General features: G+C 43.4%; 1 long non-coding RNA gene across 1 annotated transcript in view; it reads right to left on the reverse strand.

The window, feature by feature from the left end:
* Positions 1–5,102: 5,102 nt before the first annotated feature.
* Positions 5,103–16,926, reverse strand: part of LOC142070836 (uncharacterized) — a 31,513-nt gene continuing 19,689 nt past the window's right edge. The window contains exon 3 of the long non-coding RNA XR_012666760.1: positions 5,103–5,599. This is a non-coding gene — a long non-coding RNA (uncharacterized LOC142070836). The remainder of the gene's footprint in view (positions 5,600–16,926) is intronic.

Here is a 16,926-nt window from a genome sequence, read left to right on the forward strand (position 1 = left end):
TGTCATCATGAACCCTACATTCATTTATAACTAAAATGTAATGGAGAGAGTTGGATATCAAACCTGAGGAAAGACAAGTTATAATAACTCCATATTAGCTGTTAAAGAAAAACCTCATTCAAAATCCAAGATCCAGGATTTTGCAGCAGTGCAGAGTTTCTCAGGTTTCAGAAAGATACATATTCAAGGAATTAATTAGGACTGTGACCGTTTGGAAACACCTGCCAATCAATCAATCTTTTTTAAAAAAAACACTTGTCAAGTTTGCATGCCCAGGGAGAGTTAAATTGAAATTAAAGTGCATTTAAAAAGATGTGAAATAATTAGGGCACACACACACAAAAAGAAGCCAGAGAAAATGAAAGCCATGAGAGAAGCATGTTACTAATTGTGTTTCTGACTTTCTCTAATTAATCCTCTTCCCATTCCTAGCCTATCTTTAATAAAGCTAATGAGGAGTATTATGCTGTGCAATATTTGGTTATGCATATTTGCAATTTACTGCGTGTTCAAATGTCCGGGTGTAACTACATTTGAAATGCAGAAAAACTGTGTCCATTGTGAGTATAATAATGAAATTATGCAATCCACATTTAAATTTTAGTTGCACATTGGTTTTCCCAGTTTCCATGTGCAAAAGCAAGTTGTGTGCTCTTTAAAGCCGGCTCAAGAAGATTACAGAGACTGTTGACAAAGAACAAAAGGATATCAGTTTCAAACATTTCAGTTCTCCATCTTGCTAAACTACCATATAATAGCTCCAATCTAAAAGCATTGCAAACATCAGCTTGAGAAAAGGAATTGCAAGAAAGGAAAGGCACAAAACTAGTAAAGAGACAGAAACTGAAACAGCAAATTATTGTAGATTGCATGCAATGAAAAAGTAAAACATGGAGAACAAAGCAGAGCTGGGAGAAATGCACAGGCCCAGAAACACTTATTTGCAAAAATGCACAGGCCCAGAATTTAATTTCAATGAAGCTGAAATGGTTGCACACAGTAAATTCTCCTGGGGCTACCTAAACACCCTGGAGAGAGCTCCCCTTTCTGTACAGAGCTCCTTCCAATCTTGATTTGCCCAAAACTCCCTTTCCATTGGGAGTCTCTGACTGCCCAGCAATTTACCCAGTAAAGGGCAAATCTCCCAGTCATGTTGAAGGGCTCAGTTGTCTCCTCATATTTTCACTTGACATTGAATCTTACTCCTTTTTTTTCCTAGGTCAGCTTTCTTGCTCCCACAGAGCCACCCTCATGATTCTCATTACAGCGCTGCTGGTTTCTAATGAAACCAGAATAATGTTTTTAAAAACCTATTAGCCTTTCTATGTCTTGGATGAGTTCTGGTCTCTTTTGCTTCAAACATTGAAGCAACCACTTTTTGAAGGTCAGCTTGATTCCTTGATTAATCTTGTAAAGTGGTCTTACTTGCTGGGATTTAATTTCACCACTCAGTCTCACAATCATCTAAGCATTTTCCTTACATCTTCCATGCACAGTCAAAACCCTAGCTATAAACTATTATGTCATCTAAAACTGTGTTGTATGTAGCTTTAAGAGAAATCCCTCAAACACTTGGAAAATGCTGATACATTCGTCAACCCAAAGGAACACTCAGCATCCTCCCCCAGTGTTACAAATACAGTGAGATTCCGGGCGTTCTCATGAACCCTTGGTTGTAAGATTTGATGTGTTCAAGTACCACGAGCCATTCATTTCTGTAACAGGCATTTAGTATTTCTTGGGTTCTAGTTACCAGATATAATTTTATAGTTTATTTTTCTATAATCAGTACAGAAATGTTTTGTCCTTTCCTTTTTCAATCAATAAACCGCTGGTGATGCATATTGGAAATAACTGATATTTTTGGTTCCCTGGCCATAGCAAAAATTTGGAGGAAACTGTTTCATTGTTTAGGTTTTTTACCCTTTTTAGTTAACAATATTGAATGAATTTTTAAAATCAAAAGTCATTTTGAGTTCAAAATTAAAATGTTTAATTTAAAAAATGAAACAAAGCATTTTGATTTGTTCAGAATTTTTATTGTATTTTTCTCCCAACACAAATTTGTGCAATGTCTCAGTTGACCCAAATCTGTATTTTTCACTGAAAAAAGTTTCAGCCAAAAAATTTCACACAGGTCCAATAGGAAGTATGACAGTTTTGTCCATTCTTTCAGTAAGAGATCTTAAACATAGCTTCTGGTCTCTGGATAAACCCCTCTAAAAAATGGAATGAAGTCATAGGTCCAGTGAACAGGGTAATATCTGTCAGTTTTATGTCCCTCCTTAAACTTGGGATGCGACTTATCTCTAGAAAAAGTTGCATTGTTTCTGTGGACGTATCCTTGATACTCTACTGTCAAATAAGACAGGCCACTAGGGGTAAACCAGTTCCCAGTCAGAGATAGCAAAAGTTTGGGATGTTCTGTGGTCCTGGCTGTTGCACTGCGTTGGAACCATTTGCTATACTATTAGAGGAATTGCTATGTTGAGTTTGCTCCAAAGTGTTTCTGCTCCTAACCCAAATGTCTTAGCAAGTCATATTGGTAAGGACTAGGTTTGGCTGGCAGGAGGTCGCAGATTAACTATTCTAGAATGACTACTCCAAGTAACCTCTAAGCTTCTGCTACTGGCTCAGATAGGGTGATTCAATCCTCACTGAAGTAATCTGAGTGTACTCCACATTCTCTCTGGGTTATTCAGCCTACTAGATTTATATTATCCTTATTTGTCCCCCAAACGAGCTGTCCCCACTATTGCTTCCTTAGCTTAAAGTAATCAGAATTTGAGCTTGTTTGAATTCGGGCCAAAATGCTCACCTACGATTTATGCATTTGAAGATGGACTAGCAATTGTCTTTCATTCCCTTTAAATTCAAAAGTTCTTTCGCTACATTAAAACAAGTCACAAATCTTTCTAGTGGGTCATTGTTTACCTGGAATTTCATTGTTTAAATGACAGGTTTCAGAGTAGCAGCCGTGTTAGTCTGTATTCACAAAAAGAAAAGGAGGACTAGTGGCACCTTAGAGACTAACCAATTTATTTGAGCATAAGCTTTCGTGAGCTACAGCTCACTTCATCCAATGCATTCATGCAACTCATCCAAAGGATGCATCACCAGTGGGCAAACTGAACTGGCTCCCCAAGGCCTGACTCTTTCTTCCCAGATTGGATTTCTTTCTCTCCTGTTTCGGAGAGTTATGGTCTGCCAAACAAGAGACAATGAATAAGCTCTCCTTCGTGGTCCAATATGGAACTATACCTATTTTAGCTTTCCCTTTGAACATATGTCTACACTACAAAATCAGGTGGATTTTATAGAGGTTGATCTTTAGAAAGCGATTTTATACAGTCGATTGTGTATGTCCCCACTAAGCGCATTAATTCGGGGGAGTGCGTCCTCAATACCGTGGCTAGCATCGATTCACGGAGCGGTGCACTGTGGGTAGCTATCCCACAGTCCCCACAGTCTCTGCTGCCCATTGGAATTCTGGATTAAGCTCCCAATGCCTGATGGGGCAAAAACATTGTCGCAGGTGGTTTTGGGTACATGTCGTCAGTCTTCCCTCCCTCTGTGAAAGCAACGGCAGAAAATCGTTTCACGCCTTTTTTCCCGGGTTACCCATGCAGATGCCATAGCACAGCAAGCATGGAGCCGTCTCAGCTCACCACTGCTGTTGTGAGCATTGTAAACACTTCACTCATTATCCTGCAGTATGTGCAGAACCTGGCTAAGCGATGCCAGCACGAGGATGATTGTGATGAGGACATGGACACAGACGTTCCTGATAGCACGGGATGTGGAAATTGGGACATCATGGTGGCATTGGGGCAGGTTGATACAGTGGAACACCAATTCTGGGCCCGGCAAACAAGCACAGACTGGTGGGACCGCATAGTGTTGCAGGTATGGGATGATTCCCAGTGGCTGCAAAACTTTTGCATTCATAAGGCCACTTTCCTGGAACTTGTGAGTTGCTTTCCCCTGCCCTGAAGCTCAGGAATACCCAGATGAGAGCTGCCCTGACAGCTGAGAAGCAAGTGGCGACAGCCCTGTGGAAGCTTGTAATGCCTGACTGCTACCGGTCAGTTGGGAATCAATTCAGAGTGGGCAAATCTACTGTGGGGGCTGCTGTGATCCAAGTAGCCAGTGCAATCACTGACCTTCTGCTAACAAGGATAGTGAGTTTGGGAAATATGCAGGTCATAGTGGATGGCTTTGCTGCAATGGGGTTCCCTAACTGTGGTGGGGCAATAGATAGAACGCATATCCCTATCTTGGTACCGGACCACCTTGCCAACCAGTACATAAACTGCAAGGGGTACTTCTCAATGGTGCTGTAAGCACTGGAGGATCACAAGGGACGTTTCACTGACATCAGCATGGGATGGCTGGGAAAAGTGCATGATGCTCGCACCTTTAGGAACTCTGGGCTGTTCGAACAGCTGCAAGAAGAGACTTACTTCTCAGACCAGAAAATTACTGTTGGGGATGTTGAAATGCCAATAGTTATCCTTGGGGACCCAGCCTACCCCTTGCTCCCATGGCTCATGAAGCTGTACATAGGCAGCCTGGACAGTAGTAAGGAGGCTGTTCAACTACAGGCTGAGCAAGTGCAGAATGGTGGTAGAATGTGCCTTTCGACGTTTAAAAGCTTGCTGGCGCTGATTGCTGACTAGGTTAGACTTCAGCACAACCAATATTCCCATTGTTACTGCTACTTGCTGTTTGCTCCATAATATCTGTGAGAGTAAGGGGGAGATGTTTATGGCGGGGTGGGAGGTTGAGGCAAATCGCCTGCCGGCTGATTTTGAGCAGCCAGACACCAGGGCGATTAGAAGAGCACAGCTAAGCATACTGCGCACCAGAGAGGCTTTGAAAACCAGTTTCATGACTGGCCAGGCTATAGTGTGACTGTTGTGTGTGTTTCTCCTTGCTGCAAACCTGCCCCCTTTGTTGATTTTAATTCCCTGTAAGCCAACAACCCTCCCCCCTTTGATCACAGCTTGCAAAGGAAATAAAGTCACTATTGTTTTGAAACCATGCATTCTTCCTTTATTAATTAAAAAAAAAGTGAGATAACTGACAAGTTAGGTGGGATGGGGGAGGAGGGAAGGACAAGGCCACATTGCTTATTGTAGCCACACTACAAATCAAAGCTGTTTGAATGACAGCCTTCTGTTGCTTGGGCCATCCTCTGGAATAGAGTGGCTGGGTGCCCGGAGCCTCCCCCACCCACGTTCTTGGGCGTCTGGGTGAGGAGGATATGGAACTTGGGGAGGGGGACAGGCAGTTATACACTGGATGCAATGGGGGTCTGTGCTCTTGTTGCCTTTCCTGCAGCTCCACCAGACACCTGAGCATGTCCATTTGCTCCCCCATTAGCTTCAGCATCGCCTCCTGCCTCTTCTTATCTCACTCACCTAATGCTTTCCTGGCCTCTGACACTGAATGCCTCCATGCATTCAGCTGTGCCCTATCAGTGCGGGAGGACTGCATGAGCTCGGAAAACATGTCATCGCGAGTGCGTTTTTTTCGCCTTCTAATCTGCGATAACCTCACGGAGGAGATGATACGGGGAGCATAGAAACATTTGCACCTACAGGGAGATAAAAAGGGAGAGCAAAATTTAAGACGATACATTTCTGAGAACAAAAGGGAGACTCATTCACAGTGAATCAAGCAATTCACAGCAGACAGCACATGTGCTTTAGCTACAAGGTCGCATTTTGCCTTTTATATTGAGCTCCTGCTGGTATGGTGACACATCACACATGGCTGGGCTACAGAATTCGGTTTCCAGGAGGCCATAGTAAGCCAAAGGGTACCCAGGGTTGGCTTCTTCCGCCTTCATAGCATGTGGGAATGGTTTCAAACTGCAGCAACCTCCTTTCCCATAGCAAGCAATGCCAGTTGGGTTTTCCATTTAAAAAGAGGGGCTGAGATTTTCAGATGGATGTGCAGCACACCTCTCCCCCCACCCCACCACGTGGCTATTCTCTGGGATGATCCCTTCACCCCTCCCCCCACTGCCTGGCTATTCTCAGGGATGACCCCTTTTAGCCAAGTGCAAACAGCCCAGCATGAATGGGGTCCTTTTACTGTTCCCTTACAAAAATTTGCCTGTTTCAACCAGGTGAGCATGAATGATATCACTCTACTGAGGCTAACACAGCAAGATATAGACTGAATGTTGCTTGAATGCGACAAAAACCCAGGACCATTCACTGCCATGCTTTGTGCTGCAATGATTCCAGATTACTTGCTACTGGCTTGGCGTTGTAAAGTGTCCTACCGTGGAGGATGAAATAAGGCAGCCCTCCCCAGAAATCTTCTGCAAAGGCTTTCAGAGTACTTCCAGGAGAGCTTCATGGAGATGTCCCTGGAGGATTCCCGCTCCATCCCCAGACACGTTAACAGACTTTTCCAGTAGCTGTACTAGCCGTGAACACATCCAAATTCTTCAGGGCAAATCAAACACTAAACACAATTGCTTTTAACTCCTGTACTATAGTTACAAATGTGCACTCATGAGAGGTGCCTTCTCCAGCTTCAGGAACCTGCCTTTAGAGGGTATTGGCTCCAGGGTCATGAAAAGGTCCTGGCTGCTGGGGAGAATGGATTCTCCGCTTGCCTGCTGCGCATTCTCCTCCTCCTCTTCCTCATCCACAAAATCCTCCTCCCTGTTGCGTGAGACTCCCCCCTTTCAGGAGTCCATGGACAGTGGTGGGGTGGTGGTAGGGTCCCCCCCAGAATGCCATGCCGTTGATCATAGAAACGGCAGGTCTGGTGCTCTGACCTGGAGCAACCGTTTGCCTCGTTTGTCTTTTGGTAGGCTTGCCTGAGCTCCTTAACTTTCACGTGACACTGCTGTGTGTCCCTGTTGTAGCCTCTGTCCACCATGCCCTGTGCGATTTTGGCATATATATTAGCATTTCTTCTTTTTGATCGGAGTTTGGCCTGAACAGATTCTTCTCCCCACACAGTAATCAGATCCAGTGTCCGCCGTTTGCTCCGTGCTGGAGCTTGTTTGTGATTCTGGGGGGTCTGCACGGTCACCTGTGCTGCTGAGCTCGCCACGCTGACCAAACAGGAAATGAAATTCAAAATTTCCCCGGGGCTTTTCCTGTGTACCTGACTAATGCATCAGAGTTTAAAGTGCTGTCCAGAGTGGTCACATTGGAGCACTCTGGGATAGCTCCTGGAGGCCAATACCGTCGAATGCATCTGCACTACCCCAAATTCGACTCAGCATGGTCGATTTTAGCGCTACTCCCCTCACCGGGGAGGAGTACAGCAGTCGATTTTAAGAGCCCTTTAGGTCGACGGAATGGGGTTGGTTGTGTAGCCGCATTGCTTATAAAATCGACCTAATGTGGCTAAATTCAACCTAACCTCGTAGTGTAGACAAGGGCTCAGTGTAACATTGCATCAGACATACTTCTAGGATATTAATATCAAAATATGGCCTCATGTTCCATGATCCTATATTGAAAATAGGATCATTTGCACTAAAATTGCACCCACAGATTACCAATTTATTTCCAAAAAGGCAATTTAATTGTAACACTTCCTGGCAGAGAGGTTACATTTACTTTCTAATCCAAATTGTTATGACTATGGCTTCTAATACTTGCAGTTGCCAACACAAATAATTTTCCCTGGCCCCTTTCTGCTTTTATACATGTGCAATTTTTCCTATGGCAAATATGTACTAATTGAAAATATATTATGAGCTGAAATTAGGTTCTTTAGGTTAGCCATACATCAAACCTGTACACATCTACTTGCAGTATGCAAATACAAACTGTAAACATTATGCTTTGAAAATGTATCCTTGAATGTCTACAGTGATAATAGACATGCCACTGAAAACAAGTACAGAAAATAATTCTGCCATTTGAGTTCTTTATTAGAACAAATACTGATCCATATAGCTTTTTTTTTGTGTGTGTGTATAGAATTAAGCATCAGATAGCTTCAGAAAGTCAATTAAAAAGAGAGACAGTGCACCTTAATCATAGGGCTTTTCCTATCTATTTTTTCCAGTAGTTACTTAAAACCACTAACTTGAAATCATAGTTGCACACTGTCTTTAGAAGTTCACTCAATCAAAGGGCCAGCTCTGAGTAATCAAAGATCTTAAATAACTGGAGCTCCTAACATTGGCCACACGAGGATTAAAAATCCAGTAGCCAGAACTCAATTCTTCGATCCAGCAAGCACCAGTGCATAATGAGAAGTCCCTAAAGCCCCAGATCACAGCCGAGCCTTTGCCTACTGTGGAGCTAAGTAGAAACCCTCTTTAATTCCTTAGGAGATCCTATCTTGCCAGATGAAAATAGATATTGGCCTCTGTGTGTAGGATGATTAGAAGAATGGAAGAGGATTAGACAAGATGCAAGAGGAAAGGCTCAGAGTGGCTCATTTACATGGTATTACTGCTGACAGATAGGTGTTAACAGAACAGAGTAACCTAAAGGCAAAACTGCATCTGAATTAAAGCTGTATTTATTTACTCAAGTTATAAAGGGATTAAGTCCTGTTTATTTTATCACATCCAGAACTGTTTTATCTATTAAGCACTTTGATGCTTCTTCAATTGTTCTGTGGCATGCACTGCACAGCTGTTTGGGGATGTGTTTATCTTCATCTAAAACAGAAGCTTTTAAATGTTTGAAACATAAAATATAGATGCTAATGGGAAGTTAAGCATTCACAGCTGTCTTCCTGTCTGCCAAAATGGAGACGTTAAAATAGTGTAGCCTTTTCCCTGGCTATGGGAAAGTAAAAAGTACATTTACAAGTACTTTTGTAAATTGCTGACAAAAAGAAAGGAATACAGAAGTGTGTGTCACACACACATACGCACACGCAAAGTCAGTGTCATTGACATAAAAATCACTATATTTCTATTAATTTCTTGTTAGTCAAGAAACTTAATTAAAGATTGGCAAACTGGTTTGTATAAAATGCAGACCAGCCCAAATCTTCATCCCTTTACTGGAACCTCTTAGATTCCAAAGAGTTAGTTTAGCTACGAGTTAGTTTAATATATTTTAAAATATCCACCCCCTACTTCAGGTTGCAGTCCTCTGATGTAAAGCACCCCAACAGCTGCTCCCAAAAGGCCCAGTTGTCAAGGTAGCACATCAGCCTGGCACTGCTTTCTCTGCTCCTCACATGAGCACCAGATAACAGCTATCCACATGACTGATATCTCAGGTCTTGACCAGACTCATTCAGGCTCCTAAACCATTCCAATCTATGTGACCTTCTTTCCATAGGCGCCAACTCCATGGGTGCTCTGGGGCTGGAGCACCCACGGTGAAAAATTGGTGGGTGCTCTGCACCCAGCGGCAGCCAAGCTCCCTCCGCCCCACCTTACCTTACCTCACCTCACCTCACCTCCTCCTCCTCCCCTGAGCACACCGCGACCCCACTTCTCCTCCCAGCGCTTGCCGCCGCAAAACAGCTGTTTCGTGGTGTAACAAGCTCCGAGAAGGAGGGGAGAGGAGCGGGAATGTGATGCGCTCAGGGGAGGAGGTGGGGAAGAGGCAGGGCCAGGGTGGGGATTTGGGGAAGGGGTTGGAATGGGGTGGGGCGGGGTGGGGCCAGGGCAGGGGCGGAGTCGGGGCGGGGCCAGGGCCGGGGGGGGCCAAGCACCCACCAGCACCAGCAGAAGTTGGCGCCTATGCCTCCCTCCCCAATTTTCAGGCTGCATCTGTTTGAGCTCGAATCTTCCCATTTCACCCAACCCTCCCACTGACTCTTTTCCATCCCAGCATTCAGCCTCCACTTCCTACTCCACCAATTCTCTTCCCACCTAAAGGCTCCCACTCCAGCTCAACCCCACTCAAGGCTGCTACTACACCACCCCAATCTCCAAATCTACCTGACCTAGAGCCACTTGTCCAATTCCTGTCCCCCATGATCACACCACTAGGCACAGGGTGGGTTTAAGGATCTGAGGGATAGTTTAGCTAGATAATTTTTTGTTTTACAGTCCAAACTTAACTGACTCATTTTATTTAAAAGGTGTGTTTGTGTGCGGACAAAGGGCAGAAAAAAAGGGGACAGGGAAATCTTTAGATCCCCTTAGGCCTCCTACTGCAAATCTAGAGCCTAGTTGCTTGCTCTTTTCAACCTACTGATGGGTTTGCATAGGTTCATATTTTCTACAAGGAAAGATTCTACGATGCTACATAGGGTCCATTCATGTGATATTCCTGGGTGAATTCTGCACCAAAACATCCAACATTCTGCACCAAAAAAATCCAAAATTCTGTGCCAAAAATGCAATTCTGCAAAATTCTGCAATTTTATTTGTCAAAATAATGCAATGTAATTCCACCTGTTTCACTTATTTTGGTAATTTATTCCTAAACACATCAAAGTTAAATTAGAAATACTTGGTAACTAAGACCCTGCATTCCAGTTATAATCCTGGATTTTCACTTAAATTACATTACTTTTATTTTGGTGTTTGGTGTTCTGTAAAGTAGAATGTTGCTTTAAATTGCTCAGACTTTCACACATGAAAGTCAAACATTTTTAAAATGGATAAGTAAAATAGATCCTGAGCTGTAATCTAACTCCAATGTGCCTCTCAGGCACAGGAAAAAAGCGAGACAGCAGACAGACCTTCCTAGCTGAGGAGTCCTGTCCTGTCATTTACAATAAGGCTCCTTTACACCATTCTGGCAAAGTAAAGGAGCCTTAATTGACTTAGAATGGGAACAGTTAACTAACAATGGGAACATGAGCAGCCGGCCTGCTTAGTTGTTACATTCCTGCTCTGCCTCAGGGACAGCGCCTGCTTCAGGCAGCCCTACGCCTCCCAGCGCGGGATGCAGCACCAGCGAGCGAGAGGGAGGGAAGGAGTCTCTCTCACTCCTTCACACGCAGACATGCGCCCAACCCCACCCCCTTAATGTCTCTCCACGGACGCCCGCCCAGCCTCCCTCCTTCCCCCCCGCAATGATCTACTCTCTGCTGCCAGCTGCTCCCAGCAGACGTGGGGAAGGGGCATGTGTTCCCCACAGATTTCTCCCCCCCCCCCGCCTTTTTCTGCAGGGGAGCCAAGAAACCTAGGGGCGTAGAGTTCCACCAGGAGTCATGTGAAATTCCGTGAATCAAATATATCAGACATACAAAGCTGGCTCCCATGTGTCCGTGTCCCTGTCCCAGCTGAGACTAACTACAAATACTGTGGATACATCTTTTCTCATAACATTTCCAGGCTATCCAACACCAGCAGGTACCTGCAAATCTTGGGGGGGGGGGGGGAATGATATCCCAAAATCTCCCCGAAAGTTTGTATAATCTGAATGTTCAGGGTTTTGGATATTTACCCAAAGGCAAACTTCAGACTGAAGTAGACTGAGATAAGGGCAACAAGCTGATGCGGTGTGCTCTACATAAGATGAAGTTAATGTTGGTGGCTTGGGAAAAACAGCTGCAGTGTGTGTCAGTCATTGTGCCTTTCCATCATTATTAAGGCATTTCACCTACTCTTTGTTAAGAGGTTATTATTAGCCCTATTTGTAATTTTCACTGTGGTAGTGCCTAACAGCTGTGCAGACACATAGGAACAAGGTCCCTGCCCTGAAATGTTTATAATCTATAAAGGCAAGAAAGACAAATTATGGGAGAAATGGTCCTTTTTAATTGGAACACTGCAGGTGGGCCCTTGCCCAGTGACTGAAGTGTACCTCTACAGGCTACAATAGGTGGTTTGCTTGGATCCAAACCTCCTGTTCCAGTAATTTTCCATACACCATGAACAGCCTGCCCCATCTCCCTATTCTGACCTGCCATGTAAATTGTCCTGTCCCCCCTGCCACTTCTGCTAATAAGTTTTTGGCTCCAGCCACAACACAACAATAACCAAGTATAAGCATGATTTGAAAAATGTTGGGACCTCAGCATGTTATAACATTTTTTTCTTACTGGTGCTGTCCTTTCTATTCACCTGCAGGATTAGACTGCGGGATTAACACTTCAACAGTAACTACTGGCCCTATTAAATCAGGTGCACTGGCATGCACAAAGGAAAGAGGCTTGAAATAAACAAGATTCCTAGGCATGTTAATAAAAAACCTGGAGTCTTTTAACTAGCCTTTGTTATAGGGCTTTAATGACTCTTAAAGTAAATGGGTCAGTGCTGATAAAAGGATTGGGCTATGATTTAGTTTCTTTTAAGATGCTGCAATATTTTCCCGCATCCAAAAAAGATATGATGGAAAAACTGTAGGCCTATCTGTTGGTACTTTTCTAGTCTTGGTATTGATATTAATGACAACAAAATTAGTAATTTGACAATTAGTTCCCCGCTTACCTGAAAAAACATGAAAGGCAAAAAGAAAGCAGTTTAACTAGATTATAATGTGGCTCTGACAAGTCAAGTTCCTGTCATGTTATAGCCTTCCAACTTTAACATTTTCATGTCTGCTTGGCAGGTTATTAAAATAAATGAGGGTGCATTGAACTGCTGTTGCGCTTTTCTCTAATGGGAGTTCACGAATTTGCAAGCCACTACCGTAAACTGACAGATCGTGAAGTCTGAAAGAAGTTGGTTAAAGTGAACAATTAGGAGTATTTCTGCACAGCTGAGTGAAATATTCCTTGTTATTTTAATAATTCAGGCACAGGCTAATTTTTGGAAGCCGAGTTTGTCAAGATAATGTGCCTTGGGCTTGTCTGCTTGTCATTTTTAACTCAATCCCATGTTACAGGTGCAGTCTAGCTTACAAAACAGGCAAATCACTCACAGAGGAATTTGCATATGGAATATAGATATACTGTACTAAGGAAAAACAGGCCAAGAAATCAACAGACTGGCTGAGACAGGAATGCACATGATTGTAAAACTTTTGATGTTTGATACCTGCTGTATCACTATTTATGTTGATATAATTATGGGTGTTATTTGCAATATGCATGTACAAATATGTATAATCTAAAGCATCGTGTATATTTCTTCAGTAGAGGAAGGTAGTAAGGCCACAGGAATCCCATGTGGCATACAGATGTTCTGTGTGAATTCAGTTATACCTATTCAACTTAAAATATCTTCTTGCCAAAGAAAATGGAACAAGCTGGAACAGTAACTTAATTAACTGAGAAGGTAAAACCTTCTTTGAAGAAAAAACATGCAGCTTCAGGAGATATAATTCTGAAAGTAATGGGTAGATTGTTAAACCAGAACTCTGAACACACACTCAGACACACACACTTTCTTCCTCTCCAGATCTCCTTTTCCTTCACAAGTTGCTGCTTCCTGAGAAGTGGCTGGAGAAGTTTTTCTACCTTGCATTTTTCTCACCTTTCTCCGTCTGGCTCTCTCACCTAGCCTGATGATAGGAAGAAATGTCCAAGCCTTTGCATTCTCCTGCACTGTTAGGGCTCTGTCCTTCCTTGTGTCCAGTCACCACACAGTGCAGGGGAGGGAGGAGCCAGTTACAACTCTATGATTCTGCACTGGCCTGCCCCAGTGTGAGTTAGAGCACCTTGGGATCAGTGCCCAAAGGTTCCTAAGCAAGCGAGGATAGGTGAAGCATAGCAGAACTCCACTTTGCCTTCTCCCAACCTTTAACTGTTTTAAAAGGGAACTAATCCCTAGGTGGATTTTTTTCAGTGTAAAAATTATTGCCAGGCATGTTAATCGATGTGGAGTTTGAGCACCTTTGGAATAGGAATTTGATTCTTTAGCGTCAGATTGTACCTTTAAAGCACAGGCCTATGGTGGAGGCATTGGGAACTGCACCATTCCAAAGGGGTACATATACACACTGCAACTCACCTTGGAAAGACACTGCATGCTTTCCCCGGCTCACCTGGCTAGCGCCACATCCCCCAGGAGCCCATTGGGATGGCTATCATCCAAGGAGGCACAAGGAAGGAGCAGTCCCTAGCCTCAGGAGAGTGCAAAGACTTTAATTCAGACCAGTCCTTGTGCAAGGGGGAAAGATCCCTCACACACACAGGCACAAGCCAGGCAAAATCTAGCTCTCAGTGTTCTTCATTTTTATATACATGTTTAAGGTTTGGACAGATTCATTATAGGCACTTTATCAGCTGTCACACCTACTCAGAGATTATCTCTAAATGTACTGCTGTTGCCATGTAGATGTTAGGTTCCTTACTACAAGGCACAACAAAATGCAAGATAGCCCATACTAACTGGAGTGGCCATATTGTGCTGACGTCACTCTGATGTAATAGAATAGCAAGAGAGCAGCACTATCATTGCCTAAGGTGAAACAAAACTGAAGGCAATTTTATGAAATGGTTTGAGAAATGGAGAGATACCTTCCCAATGATGGCAAAAGAGGAGCCAATTAAAATTTGCAGGGAAAGTACACTTATGCTTAATGTTGCTGGGATATTAATGCTTACAATAATCCACCCTGAGAATATTTGCTTTCAGGTGCTTCCAGAAGGTACTTCAAAATACTCCAGCTTGCAGAGCGAAATATAAATACCAGTATTTCCATGCAAACCAGGCTATTCATGTGTGAACAAGAGTATTCGTCATTCATTATTCATTTATTATTCCATTTTAAAAGTTTCAGTCATCCAGTCAGGGAACGGAAACAATCCTATGCAACTCAGGTAATCACTCACTCAGCATGAGGAATGAGTAGTGCACAGCGATTAGCTGAAGCGAACAGTTCAACAACAATCCATCGGTGAAGTCTGTTTACATAAATTGTTCATCTAACAAAACGTGTTTATAAAAATAATCAGTTTGTTCACAACATTTTGCCAACAGAAAAATGGGCAAAACTCATGGAATAAATTACATGATATAAATTAGTTCCAGTAGCTCTAATCTTCAGATCTGAGGAGTGGCAGCCTTACCGGGGTCCACTATGCTGCCTAACATGCTTCCTAACATCCTCAACCCCCAAGAAGACAGGGAGCAGTAGATCATAGGCTCTAAGCATTTAGGCAGGCCATGGGCTAGCTCCTACTCCTACAGATGGTGCAGAGCAATGTCCAGATCCTACGAATCCCTGCCATCACTTTAAGCCAGCAAAGAGGGCTCACTTTAACCTGTAGTATCAGGTCTCTTGACGAAGAAGGTGCAGACGCATTTACCTTGTTGTTTACTCTCTTGAGACTCATCAGCTGGTGGATATCATGGTTTGAGACCTAAGCACTCCAGCCACCTCTCAGGAATCGAGCCCTATAAGCTCCAGGGAAGGAGTTTGTGTTGTTGTAGCTGAACCTGAAGAGGAGATGTAATAACATACAGAACAAGCAAAGGTGAATCCCAGGCCACTTGCTGTTCACAAAAAGAGAATGAAGTGATGGCAAGTCGCTGGTAGTCTGCAGAAACTGATAATGCCTTCAATGAAGCACAGAGTGAGAAAAGCCTGCAGTGGGTGCAGATCCCTATTTCAGGAGAGAACCACGGGCACAAGGGACAAATCAAACTCAACATGTCATAACATGACTGCTGACCTGGCAGAAGTAATTCCTGTAGGCCCATTCGTCCACAGTTTAGAAGGAAACTACTGCTGATGGGGCTGCAGGGAGAGCCATCTGAAGGAGAGAAGCTGAGACATATGCAAACTGGCAGCCAAAAGCTGGTGCTGGAAAGAACAGGGTCTAAGTGTGGCAGACAGGGACCAGCAGCCTGAGATGCACTCTTCTCCAAACTGCATACTGAGGAAATGGAGCTAGCTTTCACAGCTCACTTGCGTGCTGTTTTCCCCTTTGCCTTACTCTCTCTTCTCAAATACCCTTTGGACTCCTGCTCACTTCTGCACGGCAGAAAGAGGGGAAAAAACAGTATTGTAGAAGACCTGAAGCACTAAGCATGGGCTGCATGTTCCTATGAGACAAAAATAGAGGAATTAGGAAGGGTTCCTTGGCCTGGACTGACAATTTTTTAGCTCCTTGATTCATGGTAAGTGGAGCTATTGCTCTCTCTGTATGCATTTGCTGTTATAAGAAAGTTGAAAGTTGTAAATAGGTGACGTAGGGCAATCCAAATGTTCCGCTCATGGTTTAGCTTTCCTTTCATGCATTGTGTCTGAAAGCACCCCTGTATTCACAGCCTGCACGCTATTGTAAAAATCTTTGCACAAAATATGCCTTGCGGGGTGTCGCTTGAAAACTAATACCTCCCTGTTCAGTAATATCATGGTGAAATATATGTAGCAACTTTATATGTAAAGTTATGAATTATGTTGTTCGCACATGTTCAAACCCACACACCGCTGACTAGAAAAAAGTTGTTAAACGGGTCTATCCTAAACAAAGGAAAGTGTGTTTACCACAATTTACATATAAGTAGTAAACAGGGTCCTTGAGACAGCAAGAGGGGGGAAATGGCAGGCGACAAGGCAAATCTGCATTTCAGCAAATACAGGTGAGAAGAAAGAGCATGGAGCCTCCTTCAACACCAGACTCCATGTTGCCTTCTTTATGGTTTAAATAAACTTTCCTTTGAGAGGTAATCCTCAGAAAAATCCACTTCGCAGGATGACTGGATTATAAAAGTGAGGGCCAAAATCACTCTGAATCATTTCTCTTCCACCTAAAAAGAAAGAAGAACCAGCCCTTTGACTATTTGGTGGTGGGTGGGGGGGATCCTGACCTGAGAATTTGGCCAGCCCTGTTGCTGGGAACGTGTGGTAAGAATTTTACCTTGAAACAAGTCTGGTTTGCTAAGTTTTAATTACTAGAAAGTGTCTTATCTTTATTTCTCTTATAACCATGTCTGACATTAATACCTGGTACATGAATTCACTTAAAACCCTATCTTCGTTTGTTAATAAACTTGTTTTATATTTTTAATCTAAACCAATCCAGTGCTGTATTTAAACTGAACAGTTTAGTAAGGGCAGGACAGTGCAGAACACACATTTTGGGGGAAAATGCAGGACTGGGAGTGTGTTGGGCTCACCCAGC

The sequence above is a fragment of the Caretta caretta genome, chromosome 2, assembly GCF_965140235.1.
Source record: "Caretta caretta isolate rCarCar2 chromosome 2, rCarCar1.hap1, whole genome shotgun sequence".
In the NCBI taxonomy this organism is placed as follows: domain Eukaryota; kingdom Metazoa; phylum Chordata; order Testudines; family Cheloniidae; genus Caretta; species Caretta caretta.